Raw genomic sequence first — 22,251 nt, 5'->3', positions numbered from 1 at the left:
CGGGCATGGATGTGTGTGATGTCCTTACGTTAGTTAGGTTTAAGTAGTTCTAAGTTCTAGGGGACTGCTGACCTCAGCTGTTAAGTCCCACAGTGGTCAGAGCCATTTTTTTGAATTTTCTGCGTATTAGCGAAACGCCGCCACATACACCTCGTCAAACTTGTCAGACAATATCACTTTTATAATGAAACTCACGTGGAACTCGGTACTCGTAACTGTAAAAAGCACTAATCAGTACTGCATATAAGGGTATAGAATAAGGGGTACGCAGAATCAGAAGACATCAGTCGGGTGAAACACTGCATGGACTTTAACGAGCAGAGAAAAAGGGACTTATACATATCTACTAGGCATTAAGTACAGTACTAAGGCAGGAACTTGGTGCGTAACATCGAATGTTCAACCCAAGTAAATTGGGTATGTCACAAGTAAGCATAAATTGCGGGTAAGGTTATCGATATCCATAAAAGATTTAGGCAATAGATCGAGCAGCGATGTAATTCTTTTTCCTCGTTTTCTTTGTGGGCGGTTTTGTTCTCAGATGTAAAATATTGCCTCCAGTCACGAGCGAACTAACGTAACCGTTGGATTCCTTTAGGAATGTCGTACTGTCGACATAAATGTGAACGATGATGATGTACAACTTGACTGAAATTTGCCATCGGTAAGACGTGTAGGGAATCGATGCAGTTCATTTTTTTATTTAGGGAAAAGAAAGTTCGAATCACTTTAACTATCCAAGCATTTTTAACAGATCGAACCAATGCTTCGTAAGCCATTAGATGGCTATCATAATATTAATACAAGAACCCGAAAATTGAAGTATAGATTTTTAATACCAATTATTCAACGATGCCACGGAACTTCCAGAATTACAAACAACAAAGCAAAAAATTACGTGTTTATGTAATTGTTAAGAGTCGTAAGTGGAAGGAAATGCATTCATATTCACAGCTCTTTTTATATCTTCTGTTGCAGTCATGGACTGTGTGGTGGTCCCGGAGGAGGTTCGAGTCCTCCCTCGGGTATGGGTGTGTGTGTTTGTCCTTAGGATAATTTAGGTTAAGTAGTGTGTAAGCTTAGGGAATGATGACCTTAACAGTTAAGTCCCATAAGATTTCACACACATTTGAACATATCTTCTGTATGATGCATTAAAATCACCAATACACGAAAAATCAGAAATTCCCCTCTCTCTCTCTTTGCTAATATTGGTACCTACACCTATCAGGTGCTATATTTGAAATGACATACGAAAGTAACAACGACCTGTGAATCGAAATCTAGGGACGTCCATATTTACTTGACTCATGTGCATGTTGAAAGACGTATGTATTCATTATCAGCCATGGCGAGGCATGACAGAATCTCTGACCAGAGAGGTATTTATCGTTGCTAGTCTGCGCTTGACCGCGCGAGAGTTCAGTTGTACTCTGTCTGTAGTAGAAGTCAGTCGACAGTAGTAGCGAGTGGACGGTTGTACTGAGCAGAAGTCGGCATGCGTCGGCGGCGTGCTCTTCTCGCGACTCTGGTCACGATTCGGGACGATATGTATTGTTGTAGAAGGTAAAGACGCAGCATTGCGCGTATTTAATAATGTATGTTAATCGTAATTAATTTGTTCAAAAGCAAAATGCCCGAATAATAATTTTCTATAAAGTAACTCTTTTTTAAAAAAAAGAAGTATTCATTTCAATTTAAAGAATTTTTCCACTCTTTTGAAGAAAAAGCATTCATTTAAATTTAAAGAATATTTCCTATGCATTTCCGCCAAGAATCAAAATTAAATATACGCCAGCATTGCATGAAGCTGTGTCGATAGATAAGAGCAGATATAGATGCAGTTTCTTATTGAGGTAAGAATTTTTGATTTTTTATTCAGAATACAGGGCCGAAGGTCAGCGCTGCTGCCCTTATAAAATTTATCAGGTTTAATTATTTGTGTTCAGATGGTACATTCAGTTCATGGTTCATTATCTAATTAATATTGTTGTTGGTTTATGGTCAATTTTCATTCCTTAATTTTGTGGGGAGTTTCAGCTTGGCTCCAATTTTCATTTATCAATTTTGTTGAGGAATTTACATCTGGTTCCATTTCTATTTTTATTTAAACAACAATAACGTGCGGGGAGGTTACTCTTGCCTCATTATCATTGTTATATATTTTTGAGGGGAGGTTACACTTGGCGACCCTGCCAGGATCGTATTTCTTTGTGAATCTTCTGAGAAGTAGTCATATATCTGCTCTTATTTACTTAAAAATAATTAGCATTTGGCGCAACGCTTTTTCTAATTTGTCAATCTTTCTTCCACAGATCATTGGCAATTTGTTGCTCTTTGTTGTAATAGTGTTTGTTGGATTTTGCATTGTCTTTGTTTCATTTGTGAATAATTGTGATTTGTGTAAAAATGCCGCGAAAAACTGTTAATAGTACATTGCGATGTATAATGAGCGAAATAGCCGACATAAATAACTTGACGGATAATACTTGCAACATGCAGTATAATGATGACAATCCTCCATTTGCAGACAATCAGTGCGTACCGAGCACTAATGTTGATTTTGATCCTAGTGATTAACAGACGAATTCAATTGTGTCCTCTGTTAATTTAACGACACTTGATGATGCGGGGCGTTCTGTTGCAATGAGCGCTGCCCAGCTTGACACACCCGGTTTGCAGGATTTACGTGACAAACAGACAAATTTTTCTAATGAAAGTGAACAGAGTAATCAGAATACGACAGATTTATTTAATTCCGGTGTAGTGACTAACAATGCTCATCCGATTGGCAAACATTTTCAAGAATCACAGAATGACCAAATGGTCACACAAAACGTAACAATTGCAGGTACGCTATCAAACAGCACATGGAATAGAGTAGGTAGTATTGGGTTGGATCAAGTTATGGCATTTTTAAAACAACTTGATGAAAAAATAGACAACCATTTCAAACAGCGGAATGAAATGCTAGATAAGCATTACAAACAACTTAATGAACTAATTAATGAAAGTTTCAATCTGTCGAATGAAAAACACGACAACCTTAACGAACAGAACAAAGAAGTTAGTGAACAGATTACAGCTGTTACCGTGCAACGTCATGACATGAAAGAAAAATCATGTGAAGAAAGTAAGGCTCATGCTAGGGAAAGTAGTGAAGAAAATAGATCTGTTGCACAAGAATTAATTAATACACATACAGGCACAACAGAATCACATAGCGATGAAATTAGTGCGGTCACTGAACAATGTTCAGAAAATGCAACACAGATACGCGGCGAGTTTACTTTATAGTTACCAGAAGTTTCACACACTCTGAATACGGAAGTCGATAAGAAATTTGAACAACAGATCAGCCACATTGACGAACGTATTAAAGTAACAGAAATGAAAAATGTTTATGCCTTAGCGACAACAGAATCAGTTAGAGTTGAAATTAGTGCAGTCGCTGAACAATGTCCTAAAAACGCAACACAGTTACGCGACGAGTTTAATTTAATGTCACCAGAACTTTCACACACTGTGAATACGGAAGTCGATAAGAAATGTGAACAGCAGAACAACCAAATTGACGAACGTATTAAAGTGACAGAAATGGAAAATGTTTCAGTCACTAACACGTCACAGCATGCGGCATATTCCGAGCATTTGTTATACTCGCACAGATGGTGTAACTTAGGTAATTTACAGAAACTACGTGACTCAAAATCCGAAAAGACACAGACAAACAGATTCTTATGTAATCGTGAACCTGTTCACATATTCAGTGACGGGAACGTTGATTATAAGCAATTTGTGTCTCTAAAAAAATGTAAGGTATTTAAAAATGACAGAGCACAGGTACACGCATTGAACTGGATACGTCGATTTATTTTTGTATTTTCAATAGCATTGCCTGTAATGCAGAAACATGAATTAGCATGGATACAACAATTTGCTTCTGAATTTTTACCGCCATTGCCTGTAACGCAAAAGCTGAAATGTATCTGCAGCGCGTAATAGACCTCAGAGGATTCATTACACTTTAATGAGTATGTGCCGTAGCGTGCACAGGGCCCTGAGCCGTAGTAGCGCTGTTTCATCTTTAGTTTTCTGCACTCCCCCTTCTCTTCTACTATCCTTTATATCTATCAAAACAGCTCTTCAACTATTGCTCTACCTAGGATTAAGAAACGTGTAAAGAAAATCTGATATGACAAATTTTACCGAAAGTGACAGTTCTCTTTAGACACTCCCGAAATGACAACTTCCGCCGTAACATTAATATCAGAGAAAATCATAATCATCAGTATGTGTAAAATTATCAGCAATAGGAACCACATTTTTAGTAACAATAGAGGTTTTTCACTGCAATAGCAACAAAACCAGCCGGTTAGCATACCTAACCAACAATGCAGTGTACAAGGTCAACCAGGCTTTAATGTTTCGCCGCGTGCACGTATAGTCTCAGCTCCAACAAATAGTAACGCAAAGCAGCAAGGAAGTAACTACGTACAGAAAACACAGTATTTCAATTCCTAGCGCAATGCACTGTATAGAAATGACTATCATGACAGACGTAAAATTAATGAGCACAATTTTCAGCGTATATATAATAACAGTCGATCTCATCAGCAGCAAGAACATCAGCAACAACATATAATCATGAATGAACCAGACAATAGGTATAATCCAGAACGTAATACGTCAGGAAGAAATAATAGGACAGTACAAATAGTTGAAATGCCACAGCATCCTCCTGAAAATAATAACACGCCAGATAGAATTTGATTAAATACAGTACAGGTTGCACATTCCAGTAACGCAAACAATACTTTTGACACGCAGAATCTTGTTCACGAGAATGTTATTTGAAACATGCTTTGTTGAATGCACCACTTTTATCGCACCCAGATCTTACTAGAAATTTTTCTATTGCCACCGACAGTTCTAACACCACTTTAGGCATACATATTTTTCAGGAAATTGAAGAAGATGGCTCTACAGTAATTAAAAACATCGCATTTGCAAGTCGCATTTTCTCACCTGCTGAATGAAATTATTCCGTTACATAACTTGAAACATTATGTGTTGTTTGGGCTTTTCCGAGATCTCGGCATTTTCTTTATGGAAGACACACTACAGTTTACACAGACCAGAGGTTTTTGCTACATCTTTGTCGCTGTTGAATTCACTTCAAAATTTGTTACCTTCACTCCGTTACGCAAAGCTACTGCTAAAACTGTTTCGAAAGCATTTGTAAAACATTTTCTATTTCATGTAGGGCATGTGTTGAAAGTAATTTCCGACAATGGATCACAGTTTCGATCTGCTATATGGACACGTATGTTACGAGCTAGAAACATTTCTCCGGTCTATATATCCAGGTACCATGCTTCTTCGAACCCTTGTGAACGATTAATGAAAGAAATTGGTAAACTGTGTAGAATATACTGCCATAAAAGACATATTGATTGGGACACACACATACTCTCATTCCAGGATGTAATTAATTCCATACCAAATGAATCCACTATGCTATCTCCGTCTGTTATACTGAAAAATGTTGAACCACCTAACAAAATTAAAGAATTCGTAAACTTTCCTACATCTCGTCGACTACGGCACCATTAAATAATTGACATTGCGCTGAACAACATCAAACGTGCCGCAGAGCGCCGGAGAAGACAGCAAAAACAGGTTTGTATACGCCGTGACTTTCACATTGGACAGAAGATATTAGTACGTACACTCTATTTATCCAACAAAGGTAGGTGCAGTAAATTTGAATTTCTATACGCAGGTCCATATCGGATTCGCAGCATTCCTCACCCCAATGTTGTACACGTCGAAACTTCGAGAACCAGAAAAACCAAAGGAAACCACCACATATCGAATATCAAACCTTTTATTGAATGAAGATACTTTATGATTTATCACACTGTAATGCCATTTGCTAATTTTTATGACCGCTTATGCAATTATATTCACATGAACACCTACTGACGATTATCGCATTTTTTTCTTGGCAAGTGCCCGGCAAGGTAAGGTTAGCAGGTCTTGTCGTTACACATCAGACCGTGCACATTTTTCCAAATAAACTTACGTATCTTATGAATAATTATGCAATTTTATCTAGTGACGTATTAATTTTATTAAATTCTCTCTCCATTAAAGTGGTCATCATTTTTTTTTTTTGTTGTATGTACGATTGTTTTCCTATTTTGTTTGTAAGCACTGTGAAATAGTTCAGATATAGCAAACACCAGTTGACTTTGACATTTTTGCCTTATGATATCTCAACATCATGACTACTTTACTTCTTTTTTTTGCTGCTACATTGTGATATACTGGGTACATTTTTGCCTCTGAACACTATCTATGTTTTTGACATACTACGTTTTCTGTCATGCTATGCTGCTTGCTCAGTTATGCTGCTATAAACCAGTTTTTATCTAATGGGTATATGAATTAAATGCAAGACATTAATCTTAGTTCATCATTTTCAGAAAGAAATAACGTATAAACGAAATAAATTAAACAGAAATGGGAATTTCACCTTCGGAATGATGACTTATGATGGTTTGTAATTAGGCAATGAGTGCCAATGTTCTCTGTAAAACGATTTATGTACATTATTCTGTAATACTATGTCATTTATTAGCTCTTGTTTTCAATGATGACCTCTGATGGTTTGTAATTAGGCAATGAGTGCCAATGTTCTCTGTAAAACGATTTATGTACATTATTCTGTAATACTATGTCATTTATTACCTCCTGTTTTCAATGATGACCTCTGATGGTTTGTAATTAGGCAATGAGTGCCAATGTTCTCTGTAAAACGATTTATGTACATTATTCTGTAATACTATGTCATTTATTACCTCCTGTTTTCAATGATGACCTCTGATGGTTTATAATTAGCCAATGAGTGCCAATGTTCTCTGTAAAACGACTCATGAACATTATTCTGTAATACTATGTCATTTATTAGGTCTTGTTTTCAATGATGACTTCTGATGGTTTATAATTAGGCAATGAGTGCCAATGTCCTCTGTAAAACGATTTATGTATATTATTCTGTAATACTATGTCATTTATTAGCTCTTGTTTTTAATGATGACTTCTGATGGTTTATAATTAGGCAATGAGTGCCAATGTTATCTGTAAAACGACTCATGAACATTATTCTGTAATATTATGTCATTTATTAGCTCTTGTTTTCAATGATGACCTCTGATGGTTTATAATTAGGCAATGAGTGCCAATGTTCTCTGTAAAACGCCTCATGAACATTATTCTGTAATACTATGTCATTTATTAGCTCCTGTTTTCAATGATGACTTATGATGGTTTGTAATTAGGCAATGAGTGCCAATGTTCTCTGTAAAACGATTTATGTACATTATTCTGTAATACTATGTCATTTATTAGCTTTTGTTTTCAATGATGACCTCTGATGGTTTGTAATTAGGCAATGAGTGCCAATGTTCTCTGTAAAACGATTTATGTACATTATTCTGTAATACTATGTCATTTATTACCCCCTGTTTTCAATGATGACCTCTGATGGTTTATAATTAGGCAATGAGTGCCAATGTTCTCTGTAAAACGCCTCATGAACATTATTCTGTAATACTATGTCATTTATCAGCTCTTGTTTTCAATGATGACTTCTGATGGTTTATAATTAGGCAATGAGTGCCAATGTTCTCTGTAAAACAACTCATGAACATTATTCTGTAATACTACGTCATTTATTACCTCCTGTTTTCAATTATGACTTCTGATGGTTTACAATTAGGCAATGAGTGCCAATGTTCTCTGTAAAACAACACATGAACATTATTCTCTAATACTACATACACGGTACAGAAATGTTTTATAACTGGGCAATCAGTGCCACCAGCTATTAGTGTAATTCTCAATGAAGACTAGTATGTGACTTAATGTCCTTCACCTTCTGACCTAATTACCTGGAATTACTGCAATATCCGTTTGTCCTGTATATCCTCATGATCATTGAGCACTATATTTGGTTTTTGCACTAATTCTACGTTGGTGTACCTTACAAGAACGTGGTGTTGACACGACATGCTGTCCACTACCGTGAGCGATGGAGATGCTATTATGGTCCCACTGTTTGGTGTACCTAATGTACAACCAAAAAGATAACATCGAATATTACTACGACATTTCAGTGTCTTGGCTACGCTGATTGATACTTCTGGGAAAAGAACTTCAGATTGTCTCACTTGGTGTTGTGCTTCTGTAGAAAGATATGGACTTTCAGTGCAGCTGCGTGCAACCTACAGTGCTACAACCATGATGCAATCCTTCCCTTTCCTATCCTAATTCTTGTAACATAGTGAAAATCATTTTTGCTAACATGATTTGTATTCATGACTTATACATTTTTTGATTTACTGATATGTTCTGAACTACAGTGCATGTGCACTTATGTCATTTGTTAATTTGTTTTGTACTCATTGTATATATATTTTGTCATTATCTGATATGTTCTGTACTCGGTGCATGTGCACTATATTTTATTTCATGTCCTGCACTTATATATCTGTAAATATTCTGTGATTGTAAAGTTAATTAATTTAAAAAAAATTTGTTGCTCATGGCAAGTCCAAATGACTCACCATCGCTGCCAAATTTTTGCCCCCCCCCCCCCCCGCCCCAGTGGAGGGTTATGAAAGACGTATGTATTCATTACCAGCGATGGCGAGGCATGACAGAATCTCTGACCAGAGAGGTATTTATCGTTGCTAGTCTGCGCTTGACCGCGCGAGAGTTCAGTTGTACTCTGTCTGTAGTAGAAGTCAGTCGACAGTAGTAGCGAGTGGACGGTTGTACTGAGCAGAAGTCGGCATGCGTCGGCGGCGTGCTCTTCTCGCGACTCTGGTCACGATTCGGGACGATATGTATTGTTGTAGAAGGTAAAGACGCAGCATTGCGCGTATTTAATAATGTATGTTAATCGTAATTAATTTGTTCAAAAGCAAAATGCCCGAATAATAATTTTCTATAAAGTAACTCTTTTTAAAAAAAAAGAAGTATTCATTTCAATTTAAAGAATTTTTCCACTCTTTTGAAGAAGAAGCATTCATTTCAATTTAAAGAATATTTCCCATGCATATCCTCCAAGAATCAAAATTAAATTTACGCCAGCATTGCACGAAGCTGTGTCGATAGATAAGAGCAGATATAGCTGCAGTTTTTTATTGAGGTAAGAATTTTTGCTTTTTTATTCAGAATACAGGGCCGAAGGTCAGCGCTGCTGTCCTTATAAAATTTATCAGGTTTAATTATTTCACAGGGCCGAAGGTCAGCGCTGCTGCCCTTATAAAATTTATCAGGTTTAATTATTTGTGTTCAGATGGTACATTCAGTTCATGGTTCATTATCTAATTAATATTGTTGTTGGTTTATGGCCAATTTTCATTTATCAATTTTGTGGGGAGTCAACATTTGGCTCATATTTTTATTATCATTGACTTTTATTTGTGTGGGGAGGTTACACTTAGCTCAATTTCCACATTTATTAATTTTTTGTATTTTGCTGGGAGGTTACAACGTGCATACCGGGCAGTTAACAGTGCATCGTCTGTTAGGTCGATGAAATTTCAGCACTGGAAATCAATACATCGCAGTAACGAGAGCGCCCCGGGCAGCAAACGCGTCCATTATTAGCGTCGTTTTTTCACTTACTTTTCTGTAGGAGTAACTATGTGCTCATTTTCCTCCGTTACCACAAAATATGAAGTAAGTTCTCAATCTCCAGTTCCTTTACTTTGCACAGCCACGACGTTCCTTCTTATACAGAAACTACACTTGTTTTAAGTTATGCCTCGAAGAAGGACACTAACGGAGTAACTATGTGCTCATTTTCCTCCGTTACCACAAAATATGAAGTAAGTTCTCAATCTCCAGTTCCTTTACTTTGCACAGCCACGACTTTCCTTCTTATACAAAAACTACATTTGTTTTAAGTTATGCCTCGAAGAAGGACACTAACGGCTTGGACTGAAAGACGAAGACATAAAGATGCACAACTTTTGTGTAGATAAAGTAACAGGAATAATGCGAATCTTGATAATACCAATTCTGTTGTAATGAAAGATGAATTTAAGCGATCACCTCACGTAATTTCAAATATTTCGAGGGTTACAACTGCGGTCTGATGAATTTACAGCGCCGAATCTCTGATGGATATAATTTCTTATCTGCGGTTACTTAGCATTGCACTGTCATATGGGAAAGTTAATTCGTCGAGATCAGGTCCATTAAATCATTTCGACCACATGCGATAGTAGCCCCTATTAAATACACTCCTGGAAATTGAAATAAGAACACCGTGAATTCATTGTCCCAGGAAGGGGAAACTTTATTGACACATTCCTGGGGTCAGATACATCACATGATCACACTGACAGAACCACAGGCACATAGACACAGGCAACAGAGCATGCACAATGTCGGCACTAGTACAGTGTATATCCACCTTTCGCAGCAATGCAGGCTGCTATTCTCCCATGGAGACGATCGTAGAGATGCTGGATGTAGTCCTGTGGAACGGCTTGCCATGCCATTTCCACCTGGCGCCTCAGTTGGACCAGTGTTCGTGCTGGACGTGCAGACCGCGTGAGACGACGCTTCATCCAGTCCCAAACATGCTCAATGGGGGACAGATCCGGAGATCTTGCTGGCCAGGGTAGTTGACTTACACCTTCTAGAGCACGTTGGGTGGCACGGGATACATGCGGACGTGCATTGTCCTGTTGGAACAGCAAGTTCCCTTGCCGGTCTAGGAATGGTAGAACGATGGGTTCGATGACGGTTTGGATGTACCGTGCACTATTCAGTGTCCCCTCGACGATCACCAGTGGTGTACGGCCAGTGTAGGAGATCGCTCCCCACACCATGATGCCGGGTGTTGGCCCTGTGTGCCTCGGTCGTATGCAGTCCTGATTGTGGCGCTCACCTGCACGGCGCCAAACACGCATACGACCATCATTGGCACCAAGGCAGAAGCGACTCTCATCGCTGAAGACGACACGTCTCCATTCGTCCCTCCATTCACGCCTGTCGCGACACCACTGGAGGCGGGCTGCACGAAGTTGGGGCGTGAGCGGAAGACGGCCTAACAGTGTGCGGGACTGTAGCCCAGCTTCATAGAGACGGTTGCGAATGGTCCTCGCCGATACCCCAGGAGCAACAGTGTCCCTAATTTGCTGGGAAGGAAGTGGCGGTGCGGTCCCCTACGGCACTGCGTAGGATCCTACGGTCTTGGCGTGCATCCGTGCGTCGCTGCGGTCCGGTCCCAGGTCGACGGGCACGTGCACCTTCCGCCGACCACTGGCGACAACATCGATGTACTGTGGAGACCTCACGCCCCACGTGTTGAGCAATTCGGCGGTACGTCCACCCGGCCTCCCACATGCCCACTATACGCCCTCGCTCAAAGTCCGTCAACTGCACACACGGTTCACGTCCACGCTGTCGCGGCATGCTACCAGTGTTAAAGAATGCGATGGAGCTCCGTATGCCACGGCAAACTGGCTGACACTGACGGCGGCGGTGCACAAATGCTGCGCAGCTAGCGTCATTCGACGGTCAACACCGCGGTTCCTGGTGTGTCCGCTGTGCCGTGCGTGTGATCATTGCTTGTACAGCCCTCTCACAGTGTCCGGAGCAAGTATGGTGGGTCTGACACACCGGTGTCAATGTGTTCTTTTTTCCATTTCCAGGAGTGTATATGAAGCCCGGTGTTTCATCCTCGAAATTTCTTTCGACCTTTCGTCACACAGTCTGATATACAAGGTGATTATAATTAAAGTAAACTTTCAAACCGCTGTAGAAATAAAACCGCTGGTCAGAATGACGTCAAATTGCAACGGAATATTATCGGAGAAGGGGGAAAACTATGGCAGGAGAAAAATAATTAGCTACAAAATGTAGCAGTAGATAGGGCTGTAAGCATCATAATTTAATTGTGATCGACTACAAATGACAAATTAATTATTCAACAATGCCTAGGGCGTACGTTTAACGTGAAACAAACTGTACTACTCAGTGTGAATGAGTGTACAGGTGTGATACTGTTAGCTACGTAAGCCCATCCACCACGGCAAGGTCATATCTCATCGGATGGGAAAAATCGGATTTTAATTGTCCTAAGGGCAAAAACCGTATAAAAAGCATCAATCAAAATCAAATCGGATTATTAATTTCCTTGTGACTGGCGCAAAACATGTTCAGTATGCTGTCCACCGTTTTCTGCAACAAGTTGAAATCGAGAAACAGTAGGTTCCACAACTCATCGATGTGTTTCCGGAGTCACGTTAAGATTCTATTGCGCCGTGTGTGCCTTCAATGCAGCTAAATTTGCAGTCGGAACACTGAGCACAGCATCTTTCAGATAGCCCCACAGCCAGAAGTCACACGGATTAAGATCAGGTGATCGGGCGGCCAGGCTATAGGGAAATGGCGGCTGATAATTTCAGCATTTCCGAAATGGGACTTCATCAGCTGCTTAACTGGATTTGCAATGTGCGGAGGTGCGCCATCTTGCTTAAAAATGATGCCATCCACACATCCACGCTGTTGGAGAGCTGGAATGGCGTCGTTGCGCAAAAGACACTCATAGCGCTTACCAGTGACGGTACAGGTAACAGGACCGGAAGCACTTGTCTCTTCGAAAAAATATGGCCCTATGATAAATGATGCCATAAACACACGTCACACAGTGACCTTTTGAGGTCTCTCTTGCTGGCAGGTCAACAGGAAACAACTCGTGCACATGGGTAATTTTGAATGGATAGCAAAGAAGGATGTTCATAAGATTTTGCACACCGTGCTCACCAATGTTCGGGCAATTCTCCGTGCACTACAAGTTTGCTCACCACCACTCGTCTCATCCTGCATTGCTGTGGCCACTGCTTCCACTGACGTCGAATCAATTCGTTCCTCCCTGTACCAGGTTGCACACCAAAAGAACACATATCTTCAAATTTCCGAATCATTTTCTCCAGACCCTCGGCAGTCATCGGACCAACTGTCCGCCCCCGGTAGCTGAGTGATCAGCGCGACAGAATATCAATCCTAAGGGTACGGGTTTGATTCCCGGCTGGGTCGGAGATTTTCTCCGCTCAGGGACTGGATGTTGTGCTGTCCTAATCATCATAATTTCATCCCCATCGACGCGCAAGTCGCCGAAGTGGCGTCAAATCGAAAGACTTGCATCCGACGAACTGTCTACCCTACGGGAGGCCCTAGTCACACATTTACATTTATCGGACCAACGCCTTTTTTCACCAACACCTTTTTTCAAACCCTTCAGTGTCCGCAACTTCTGCAGAGCGACGTGTGCATAATCATCATTCTTGTAATACAGCTTTACAAGCAGAGCCCGATCCTGCATTGAGACAGTCCTGGCGAACGTCGCAGACGCGAAAGGAGGAAAAGCTGTGTACCCAGCGTGTTTGTACCAACTTCAATCGGTCGTACGTATTACAGGTATTTCATCTAGTCTGACATATAGAGCGCCGTTTATTGATCAATTTTCACACTATTTTCTTCTTCTGCCATACGTTTCCCCTTTTTCCGACAATATTCCGTTGCAATTTGACGTCATTCTCACCAGTGGTGTTATTATTACAGCGTGTTGAACGTTAAACTTTAATTATAATCACCCTGTAAATCGAATCAATAGAGAGCTGACAGCAGCTGGGTAACTCTTCGTGCTGTGTATGCTGATAATGACATTGGACAGAGAATAATAAGAAAATGGTCTTCTCGTTTTCAGCATTACTGGCTCGTTAGTTTTTGACGAAGATCGCCTAACGCATTAACCTACCTTTAGCTGCCTCAAGGCACTCGAGAACTAGCGCTTGTAATGAACTGCAGTCGGTACACCATCGCAGAACACTCCCTAAGCAGCTTGCGAAGTGGTCAAGAGCGTACGGACTGGGATCACTTCCGACGGCGCTATTATCTCCGCTCAGAGCTCCTCATCTGTGGTAAAATAAAAAAGGATGTATATATAGTTAAATTTATTGAAACAATTGCGTGAATCGAAATGCCTAGAAGTATTTTTAACTACATGGAAAGCATGCGAGATCAAACTGCATTGATAACATTAAGAGAGCAACGGGGATTCCACTGTCAAATGCAGAGGAGAGAGCGGATAGGTGGAAAGAGTACACTGAAGTTCTCTATGAGGGGGAAGATTTGTCTGATATGATAGAAGAAAAAACAGGTGTCGATTTAGAAGATATAGGGGATTCAGTATTAGAATCAGAATTTAAGAGAGCTTTGGAGACCTTAAGATCAAATAAGGCAGAGGGGCTAAATAACATACCAATAGAATTTCCAAAACCATTGCCGTAAGTGTCAAAGAATCAACTATTCACTTTGGTGTGCAGAATGTATCACTGTGGCGTCATTACCATCTACCTTTCCAAAAAATATCGTCCTAATAATTTCGAAGACTGCAGGAGCTGTCAAGTGCGAAAATTATCGCACAATCAGCTTAACAGCTCTTGCATCCAGGTTTCTGACAAGAATAATATACAGAAGAATGGAAAAGAGAATTGAGGATATGTTAGATGACAATCATTTCCGCTCTAGGACAGGTAAAGGCCCAAGAGAGGCAAATTCTGACGTTGCGATTCATAATGGAAGCAAGACTAAAGAAAAATCAAGACACTTTCATAGGATTTATCGATCTATAAAAAGCGTTTGACAGTGTCAACTGATTTGACGAGGCTATATCTTCTACAGTGAATGAAGGCAGAAACTTGTAACAAATTTTACTTTACTTTCCGAAACTGAAAGTTTACCATGACGCCAGATGAAAGTTGCCGGTTCAAGTTGTTAGCGGTGAGGGGGTCTCCCCGGGGCAGATAGACCGCTCGCTTCCTCATTCATTTCCTAATGTGAGGTGAAATACCGATAAGAAAGTAACAAAATGCGCTTTCCGTTTCAACAGGTGCAATTCATTTACAGTTGTGCGACATGATTTTTCATCGAGAATACCACCATTGCGAAGGATATCGATTACAACATTTCCCTCCAAGATCACCTGATGCCACGGTCATCATCAGACATAACAATGCAATGAATTGCTGATAGAGCCATCCATCTCTGTCTCTCGCCACCTTTGCTCTTGCTTGTAGTAGATGCTGTTCGTTCTACTGATACCAATTTCTAATACGAATGTTCTGACAATGTTTTTTTAATAAAATTGTTATATTGAATTAGGTGCCCAGTTAATTTAGTTTCTCTTCTCTGTCGGATTTGAACCTATGTCCCTTTCTCTTCAAATTCTTCTCCATATACACATCTCTATTGATTCAAATACACTGAAAGACGAAAATAGACACCCCACGACGGAATTACCCGAATGGGGCAGAAATAGGTGGATGTTATGCTCATGTACAGACAAGCGACTGATTACAATTTCAGAAAAATTAGACGGCTTGTTCAAGGGAAGGAGCTTCACAAATTGAGACAGTCAGTATTCGTTGGTCCACCTCTGGTTTTTATGCAAGCCGCTATTCGGCTTAACATTGATTGACAGAGCTGTAGGACGAACTCCTCAGCGATAAAATGCTAAATTCTATCCAACTGGCGCGTTAGATCGTCAAAATCCCGAGCTCGTTGGAGGGTCCTGCCCATAATGCTCCAGACGTTCTCAACTGACGAGAGATTCGACGACCTTGCTGGCCAAGGTATTGTTTGGCAAGCGCGAAGGCTACCAGTAGAACTTTCACCGTGTGTGGGCGGAGATTATCTTGTTGAAATGCAAACCCAGGATGGCTTGCCATGAAGAGCAACAGAACGGGGCATAAAATATCGTCGACTCACCGCAGTGCTGTAAGAGTGCCGCGTATGATAACTAAAGGGGTGCTACTATGAAAAAATGGTACCCTAGACCATCACTCCTGGTTTTCGGGCCGAATGGCAGCCGACAGTTAGGTTGGTATCCCATCGCTTTCCTTGGAGTCTCCAAACACCTCTTCGCTGATCATCGGGGCTCATTTAGAAGTGGAGCTCATCACTATTCTGCTCCAGAAAATGAGATTCCAGGCCCAAGACGTGTCTAGAGACACCCGGACAGCAGTGGGATGCCAACCTGACTGTTGCCAGCAATACGACCCGACAACCACAGTGAAGGTCCGGTATACAATTTGTTTTGATAGCAGGACCCTTTTTAATGTTATATTTCAGCAAGATAATGCCCGCCCGCACATGGCGAGAGTAACTACTGCTTATCTTCGCGCCTGCAAAACCCTACCTTGGTCCGCAAGATCACCGGATTTCTCCCCCGAGAACGTATAAAGCTTTATAGGTAGGGCCCTCCAACCATTTCGGGATTTAGAAGGTCTAACGCGTCAGTTGGACAGAATTTGACACGATACCCCTCAGCAGGTCATCTAACAACTCTGCGTATCAATGCCAAGCCGAATAACTGTTTGCATAAGGGCCAGAGGTGGAGCGACGAGTGGTTGACTTGATCTATTTGTGAAGTTCTTTCTCTTGAATAAATCGCCCAATTTTTCTGAACTTATGTAATCATTTGTTTTTCTGAACATGTACATCGTATCTGTGGACTTCCGTCGCATTCGGATAATTCGAGATGCGTCGTTTTTTGTCTCACAGTGTTTTCTCTTCTTGCTTCCTCAGAGCGCACCATTCACAACCATTGTTTAAAGCGTTAAAAATAAATGTCTCGATGAATTTCTTTCTTGTTACATTATTAAGGTGGTTCTTCTTCATAAATTACACTTATTCCTGAAGGCTTGTTTGGTCATTGCATAACTTTTTTAATATCCATTACTCTTGTGCTGCCATATTTTATTCGTACTCCCCAAGTAGTAAAATTCCTATACTTGGGTTAGTACTGTATTTTCAATCTTAATTTAGCCCTTACTTGACTGTTAGAATTATTTTAGTCTTGTTTGTGCTTATTTTCAATTCGTGGTAGTTCAAGACATCGGCCAAATTTTCTTAAACATTTAGTTTATGCCTTTATCAGAATCGGCTAACACTACAATGTCATCAGCAAATGAATACGATAAATTTATTTGCCTTTAGTTTTGATCACTTTGATGCTGCTTTTCGTGATTTGCATTGCACTATTGGAAATTTGTGGTGAGGTCTCTTGAGACCAAACTGCTGAGGTCATCGATCTGTAAGCTTACACACTACTTAATCTAACTTAACCTAACTTACGCTAAGGACAACACACACACCCATGCCCGAAGGGAACTCGAACCTCCGACGGGGGCAGCCGCGCAAACCTTGACAAGACGCCTCATGCCGCGCGGCTACCCCGCGCGGCATTGCACTATTAAATAAACGTGAAGAGAGGGATTTTATTTTGGGGATGTTTGTGAAAGACTCTTGCTGTGTGCCTTACCCATCCACAACTTGTCTGAACTGCGACGCAACAAAGCAGCAGCAGAGGATATAGTAATTAACTCCTTACATGTCGCAGAAGTACAGGACGAGTTTGACTACCGCCTGCAGCTTTGTTATGCGTCCGGTAGAGGGCGCATCGAACATTTCTGAGCAGGAAGTGAAACATAAGTCCTAATTGTATTTGCAAAAAGTACTCGGAGGTTATATGAGCATGAAAATTCGGACGGTTCTTTTGAAAATAGATGCTCCGTGGTCCTACGCATAACTTAAAATTCACCCCGTATTTTTGTCTTCATTCATGCAGAAGAAACACCCTATAACGTACACGGATGGCACTTAAATGTAATGAACAAACGAAGCTGCGGCTTAAAAAAATTACTAATGGCAGATTTTATTGTCTTCTTAGAAAAAGAAAAGCCAGCGTATGTATCCGGAATGCGGATATATTGAACGACACAGTAAAGTGTCATAGTGATATAAAACAATAGATTGCTTTCTGGTTGCTCAAGTACATCTTTGCTGCAGTCACCTGGAAGTTGCGTCACTGGATGATAATTTACGTTATCTGTGCGACACGTCAGCAGTGACTAACTGTTTTCTCTTTGTCAAGGGCTATGAATAATAAAGTATTGCAGTAGAGATGAAACGTCATTGCAGTTAGGTGAAATAACAATGAAAATAACGCAATTTAATGACAATTTTTTGTCTTCTAGAATGAAGTAGAACAAAAATTGTTCTTTTAAATCAAGTAATTGACTGAAACGCCGAATGTTTAAAAGATGTAGCTGTGGATCCTTTGCTTCCTAGTGACCACTTAATATGTACAACTTAGTGCGCAATTTGTCAGACATTCTTTGAGTTTAGCGGTATCTTTGCAATGTTGCATCGGAGATCAGTTCGTTCCTAGCTGTTCGATAGCGTGAATGTCTTCTGTATTTGTTCTGTAATTCTGTAAATGAACAGTGGTAACAATTCACCTGCAACCAACGCGAATGTCGTTCCTGCTACCTACCTCTCTGGACGCGTACTATTGGAGAGATACTTAACGATACGTAGCTTTCTTGTTGCTCAAGATCTTTGCTACTGTCACTTGCAATCCACGTCACTGTTTGATAATATACGTTATCTGGGAACACGTCAGCACTGACAAACTGCTTTTCTTCTGTTCCAGGTTATGAATAAGGAAGCATTGCAGCAGTGATGAAATGCCATTGCAGTTAGCTCCAATAATAATGAAAATAGTACAACTTAATGGCAATTGTTTTGTATTCTAGAAAGGGAGCAGAACAAAAACTAAATCTATCATTTCAAAAAGGTCACAAGTTACAAAAGAAAAATTTTACTGAGAAGGCGAAAACCTCCTACAGCATAAACGATACGTATATTTATCTTTATTTCGATGTCAAAGGTTGTTGAGTCTTCATCGACTGTGTAGCATTGTGTATTTTTGTATTGAAATTTATAGCTCCATATAAAAGTAAATTTTGAAAATGCTGACTCATGACTTTTTTTGCAATGCAATGAAATTCGTTATAATAAATGAAAATTATTCTTTAAAACACATGTTGATTTTATTACAAAATCAGTAAAAATCTCAGGTAAGGCTATTAGTATTTTATTCACATTTTGTCTTATAACTGCACTTCTGATAACAATCCTGAAGCATGACACAATAAAACAAGTTAATCCTGAAAAAATATATATTTTTGTCAATAGTCGCAATTTATTTATTTTGGCTATTGGCTATCGGTTACCATCACGACACACCTACTTTTGAAGCTGCGAGCCAGGCGATGATCTGTGGGCGGTACTGTGTACAGAAACCGGTAGACAGCAGGCAAAATAAATAAACTGGGACTCATTCATAGCACCTATTGAGGTGATTGTACTGTCAGTTTGTAGGAAAATACATCAAGTTTTGTCTCGCGTAATTCACTAGTGCCGAATCGCACCGCAAGGAGGGCTAGCGGCAGATGCCTTAAAGATGGCTGCCTTCACTGGGCCCGAGCGTGCTAGCTGTGTGTTTTGGTTTGAAGAATCGAAGTCGCCGACAACAGTTCAGCGTTATTTCCGTACCAAGTACGCTAAAGATCCGTCTAGTAGGGCCACAATTTATGAGTGGCATACATGTTTTTCAGAAACAGGGTGCTTGGTAAGATATGGAAAACCATCAGGTCCTCCAAGTACATCTGACGCTGTCGTTGAGACAACATTTTGTCAACAACCCTACGAAATCGATCCGGCGTGCATTTCACGAACTGCAAATCCCACGTATGACTATTTATCGTGAGTTGAGAAATTGTTTGCATTTGAAACTGTACAGATTGAAGATCGTACGAGCAGTAAAAGACACTGATAAAATTGCTGGCAAGAACTTCTATGCGGATATGTTAAATCGATTACATGAGGGTGCACATTTCTTGGACAACATCATCTTTTCTGACGAGTCGAATTTTCACGTAAGTGGCAAGGTTAACACACATAACCGTAGGATTTGGGGCAGTGAAAATCCACATCAAACATGTTAGTGATAGCCCTAAACTGAACTTTTTTTGTGCATTGAGCAAGAACGAAGTGTACGGCCTCTTTTTTTTTGTGAGAGAACCATCAATGAGATAGTGTACCAGGATATGTTACAGCAATTTTTGATGCCACAGATCGGTGAGGATGACCAAGAAAGAAATGTTTATTTCATTCAAGATGGTGCACCACCCCACTACTTGGCTCACATCCGAGATTTGCTCAGTGACCGCTTTCCAGATCAATGGATTGGCTGTGATGCGCCAGTTGCATGCCCCCCCCCCCCCCCCCCCCCCATGTTCCTCGACCTGACACCATTCGATTTTTTAATGCGAATTCATCAAAGATATTGTGTTTGTACCTCCTGTGACGGCTTCTCTACCTGAACTTAGAGCAAGAATTTACGCCGCCATTGAGCAAGTTACACCTGCAATGCTACAGCGAGTTTGGGATAAAACTGACTTCCGATGAGATGTGTACAGGATAAGTGACGGAAGCTGCGTACAGCATCTTTAGTTCAAGGTTAAAAAACATGATATCTTCCCCTACAAAATAACACTAAACCCAGCTCTATATCGTGTTTCAATAAATTTATATGAATTTTTAAAGTTGTAAAGTACACTCCTGGAAATTGAAATAAGAACACCGTGAATTCATTGTCCCAGGAAGGGGAAACTTTATTGACACATTCCTGGGGTCAGATACATCACATGATCACACTGACAGAACCACAGGCACATAGACACAGGCAACAGAGCATGCACAATGTCGGCACTAGTACAGTGTATATCCACCTTTCGCAGCAATTCAGGCTGCTATTCTCCCATGGAGACGATCGTAGAGATGCTGGATGTAGTCCTGTGGAACGGCTTGCCATGCCATTTCCACCTGGCGCCTCAGTTGGACCAGCGTTCGTGCTGGACGTGCAGACCGCGTGAGACGACGCTTCATCCAGTCCCAAACATGCTCAATGGGGGACAGATCCGGAGATCTTGCTGGCCAGTGTAGTTGACTTACACCTTCTAGAGCACGTTGGGTGGCACGGGATACATGCAGACGTGCATTGTCCTGTTGGAACAGCAAGTTCCCTTGCCGGTCTAGGAATGGTAGAACGATGGGTTCGATGACGGTTTGGATGTACCGTGCACTATTCAGTGTCCCCTCGACGATCACCAGTGGTGTACGGCCAGTGTAGGAGATCGCTCCCCACACTATGATGCCGGGTGTTGGCCCTGTGTGCCTCGGTCGTATGCAGTCCTGATTGTGGCGCTCACCTGCACGGCGCCAAACACGCGTACGACCATCATTGGCACCAAGGCAGAAGCGACTCTCATCGCTGAAGACGACACGTCTCCATTCGTCCCTCCATTCACGCCTGTCGCGACACCACTGGAGGCGGGCTGCACGATGTTGGGGCGTGAGCGGAAGACGGCCTAACGGTGTGCGGGACCGTAGCCCAGCTTCATGGAGACGGTTGCGAATGGTCCTCGCCGATACCCCAGGAGCAACAGTGTCCCTAATTTGCTGGGAAGTGGCGGTGCGGTCCCCTACGGCACTGCGTAGGATCCTACGGTCTTGGCGTGCATCCGTGCGTCGCTGCGGTCCGGTCCCAGGTCGACGGGCACGTGCACCTTCCGCCGACCACTGGCGACAACATCGATGTACTGTGGAGACCTCACGCCCCACGTGTTGAGCAATTCGGCGGTACGTCCACCCGGCCTCCCGCATGCCCACTATACGCCCTCGCTCAAAGTCCGTCAACCACACATACGGTTCACGTCCACGCTGACGCGGCATGCTACCAGTGTTAAAGACTGCGATGGAGCTCCGTATGCCACGGCAAACTGGCTGACACTGACGGCGGCGGTGCACAAATGCTGCGCAGCTAGCGCCATTCGACGGCCAACACCGCGGTTCCTGGTGTGTCCGCTGTGCCATGCGTGTGTGCATTGCTTGTACAGCCCTCTCGCAGTGTCCGGAGCAAGTATGGTGGGTCTGACACACCGGTGTCAATGTGTTCTTTTTTCCATTTCCAGGAGTGTATTTTTTGGAACCCTGTACAGTGTAATGTATGATTTTGAAACAGCAGTGCAGGGAAACCTATAGGAATTGATTCATTGGTAGGAACATATGAAATTGTCACATTCTGTTGTAATTAGCAGATAATGGAATCGTGTTTTAACGAGTTGCTCATTTTCAGTTATCAGCCACAATACTTCAAAGTTTATCCTATCTTATGTACAACTATTGTTCATCCGTATGATCTGTGTATGTAACGATATTAACTAATTTTGGGAATAGTTGTGAAATTTT

The sequence above is a fragment of the Schistocerca piceifrons genome, chromosome 7 (genome assembly GCF_021461385.2).
Source record: "Schistocerca piceifrons isolate TAMUIC-IGC-003096 chromosome 7, iqSchPice1.1, whole genome shotgun sequence".
Taxonomy (NCBI): Eukaryota; Metazoa; Arthropoda; class Insecta; order Orthoptera; family Acrididae; genus Schistocerca; species Schistocerca piceifrons.
This window is presented reverse-complemented; position numbering follows the sequence as displayed.